The sequence below is a fragment of the Chiloscyllium punctatum genome, chromosome 30 (genome assembly GCF_047496795.1).
Source record: "Chiloscyllium punctatum isolate Juve2018m chromosome 30, sChiPun1.3, whole genome shotgun sequence".
NCBI classification, from domain to species: domain Eukaryota; kingdom Metazoa; phylum Chordata; class Chondrichthyes; order Orectolobiformes; family Hemiscylliidae; genus Chiloscyllium; species Chiloscyllium punctatum.
In genome coordinates, this window is record NC_092768.1 from 41,161,936 (window position 1) to 41,165,952 (window position 4,017).

At 41.8% G+C, this 4,017-nt stretch overlaps 1 non-coding gene across 1 annotated transcript; it reads left to right on the plus strand.

Moving 5' to 3' along the window:
• Positions 1-450: 450 nt before the first annotated feature.
• trnae-uuc (transfer RNA glutamic acid (anticodon UUC)) lies at positions 451-522 on the plus strand. The gene has a single exon. It is a non-coding gene; the product is annotated as a tRNA-Glu (tRNA).
• The last annotated feature ends 3,495 nt before the right edge of the window (positions 523-4,017 follow it).

Here is a 4,017-nt window from a genome sequence, read left to right on the forward strand (position 1 = left end):
TAAAGGACAAAGTAATTATGTTTAAATTAGGATTATGTCCTATATTTGGCACATTGCCAATAATCCAGAACTAAATATTCTTAGATGCAGTAGCTTGAAACAACCCCGTGGCTTTAAAGGCGATTTCAGAGGACATTTAAAAAGTCAAGCACAGTTCTGTATGACTGAATTTACATGATTCAGGTCAGACAACGACGGCAAATTTCTTGTCCCAAAGAAAAGAAGTGAAATATCGTCAAGACAATTTTTTTTTCAAAAAAGAACTCCGAACGAAGCCACACACAACTTTCAAACACAGACGAATCAAAGCAGAGTTGTAGAAAGCCAGACATGAAAAATAGTGTAATATCCAGCGAATGGGAAAAAAACAATAAAAACACGACAAATCCAATTTATGTCAAAACATTGCATTCAGTGTAAATTGCATCGCGTCAAGTTGGTTAGCATGTTTCCCTGGTGGTCTAGTGGTTAGGATTCGGCGCTTTCACCGCCGCGGCCCGGGTTCGATTCCCGGTCAGGGAAGGTTCTTTTAGAAGAGCTGTCAACACGTCGTTGTTTATGAGTCATGTTTTTGGATGAGTGTTGCTGGAAGAGCACAGCAGTTCAGGCAGCATCCGAGGAGCAGCAAAATCGACGTTTCGGGCAAAAGCCCTTCATCAGTAATAAACGGAGTCATGTTCGTCCGGCCATGGGAATACTTTTCATATAACTATTCCGGCTTCATTATATTACTGGCTATGAAGCCAAATGTTTGCTAAAGTGACCAGAAGATCTTTTGCGCATCAGGTCTGGGTTGGTGATCCAGTGCTACCTCAAATTTCAGCACTTTTGTCTTCAGCTTCGGCTAAAAAAATTTTATTTGGATAAAAATTTGTAGACTGCGAAAATTAGATATGATCACAGTGTGGAGACAGGGGCTTTGGCCCAACAAATCCACACCGGTCCGCAACCCACTCATATCCCTTACCAAACACAACAGGCAATTTAGCTTTGTCAATTTACCTGACCTGCACCTCTTTGGACTGTGGGAGGAAACCGGCCAAAACCCACGCAGACACAGGGAGAACGTGCAAACTCAACACAGTCAGTGAGGAAGGAATTGAACCGAGATCCCTGGTACTATCAAGCAGCAGTGCTCGCCACCGTACCGCCCACTCTGCATCAGTGGGGAGAGATTTCTGGGAGCTTGTGGCGTGAGGGATGGGAGAAGGTGATAGTGCATTTCACAACGACAGGTATACACACCTAACCTTTTGCATTTTCGAATTCTTTGCACATATCTACTTCCATGCCAATTTCACAGTTCACAATTCCCTTTATGAGTGGAGAAAGAAAGAATATCAATTTCTCCAAATTTACACTCAGCAATCTGTTTCTGTTCCCAAGAAGAATTACTTCTCTCCCCACAGAGGTCACCAGAGATGCCCCATATTTCCGCTTTTTGCCGTTTTCTTTCATATTTTCCTTCCTCGGGTCTTAAGAATCTTGCCCTCATTCGGGTCCCTCGTCCTGCCTCCGGGAAACACCAGAACTACTCGCGTCACAGGTGCTGTCAGACCTGCTGAGTTTTTCCAGCTGTTCTTCGTTTTTAGTTATTGCTGACTTTGCTTTCACCTTTGAGATACCGAACATTTACTCTGAACGTCTCCACGAAATTAATTACTCTGTATTACTGAGACAATTCCAAATATTGCACATCAGGACATAAAGTGCCAGGCTGACATCAGAACCTTGCAAATACTTCGTTAACGAGCAAGTCTGTACACCAGTTTCCAAAATATCTACGAGTGTCCCATCGGCAAACTCAACTGCCAGAGTTTCTATTGACGCTATCCATTGGCGGGTTTGGCTATTAACTGAGCGGGTTGTGGTTTGAGACTACCCATGGACGCTCGTGCATATTAATTTTAGCACTCTTGCTAAAAACATCACCACGAATTATTGTGCACTCAATCCAAAGGAAATTATCCACAAACTTTGTCATTGAAAGAAAACCGGAAGATTATCATTTATCAACTGAGAGGTCCAGTTCGAATGATCTGTACTGTTTTGCATCTGTATTGTCGCAATCATGGAGCAACTTACTACAGATGCTACAATTTCGACTGAAAAGACTGGAGACCACAAGCGAATCAGACAGCTAAACTTTCGAGCCTGGATAACTCTTTGTCAGAACCAGTGAAGCGTGGAATCGGCAGCTTTTATACAGTAAGGGGTGTATTAGAATGCTGAAGAGAAAGCATTTTGATCGTTCAGATTAAGTGATCGGAATGTGAGAATGGCAGAACAATGGTGTGTCGAACTACCAGACTGGAATTGTCATTCTTAGAGCACTGTATATACTTTTTGCTTCTTGGCTGCAGAGAGTCATGGAGGATACCCACCACCCAGGATAATTAGCAATAGGCAATAAGTGCTGACCTGTGCTTACTTCCCGTAATCGAATGCAAATCTCATTGAAGTTTACAAGATTACATTTAGACTCAGGAGGAATATCACCACCGGCTGCGAATGTGAAACAATGGAACTCAAATGGAAGCATACAATGAACATAAAACGTCTTCACTCGTTAAATTTGTTTTATTTATTTTCCACACTTGGGAGGGATGGGCGGGAGTGTGTTGAGAATGAGGTGTTTGCAGTAAACTGTACAGCGCAATAAAGAACAACTGCTGTGTAACAGAATGAGTATAAATTACCCCCAAATGAATGGGAATCACATTATTGCCAACGATTGTTGTTGATTGAGCTGCTATTCGTTTATTTGTTCGTAACAAGAAAATTGATGGTGGTTCAAAGATGTTCAGATGTTCCATTAGAGGACAAAGTTCAGCGTCAGCTTCTGTAAGAACTGGGCTATTAGAGGCCAAACAAGAAATTCAGAACCGTTTCGAATTCGTTCATTCAGAAACACTGCGCAGATTCTCTGAACGGAATTCGAACTTCCGGGAGAAAAAACTCATTGGCTTTGCCAATCCATACAATTTATCACTAATTTGATTCACCTTGGCAAGAATAGTGTATAACATTTGAAGTGTGAAAAATAGGGAATAAAATCTGATCAGCTGTGTGAGGCAACATATTTCTGGTTGTAACTCCTGTACATCACTCTTCTCTGCCAACTGGTACAATGTGATCTACCATCTAAAGTCTCCAATTATTAAACAAATGCTTAAACTTATTGCAATCAAAATTGTAACATTTTATCTGGCCTGGAGGAAGAAGCAAAAATGTAATCATGTTGTTACGTATCACTTCATCTTGACCTTCAGCAGACTCTACCATGACAGACTGAAAGCAACAACTGCGAGAGATCACAGCACTTCAGACAACATCCACGGAGAGGGATCCAAGTCGAGATGACGCTACGTCCACTATACAAGTCACAAACCATTGCATTATCCCAGAGACAAACAGCAACAGCTACTCTGACATCAGGAACGTTATACAGATCAGAATCATGGAATGTTTATGATACAAGAGAGTGGCCAGTTGAGTGCATCAGCTGAAAAAAAAAGACAACCACCAAATCAATTTCGGAACAACTTTTCCATGGTCAATGAGTTCCCCAGCTCAGACGATAGTTGGTACAGTGCTGAAAATAATAAATGCTGGAGATCACTTCGGGTCAGATTGCTTCCATGGAGAGAGAGCAAGCTGAAGTTTCGAGTGGCAATGAGTCGTCATTCGAATCTTGGGAAAACTGATTAACAAAAGCACAGGTGAATGCTACGTAAAATAGTCAAGGGGATGACCACGCCCTCTCCCCCTATCATGCATTTCTTGGCTGAACGTGTTGGGGAGAAAATATAGAGAATCACCAGGAGGCACAGAGAGTTCTTCAAGAAATAGGTCTTCTATTTTCAAACAAAAAAACCGTGACACTGATAAATCAGATTCTCGAATGCTCCTGAACCTCAGGGTTCGTGGATTTTTATACTTTTTATCATGTTGCTGTCAGCTTGTCAGCATGTCCAACGATATTGATCAAAGTACCTCCCTCTAGCTACACAACAA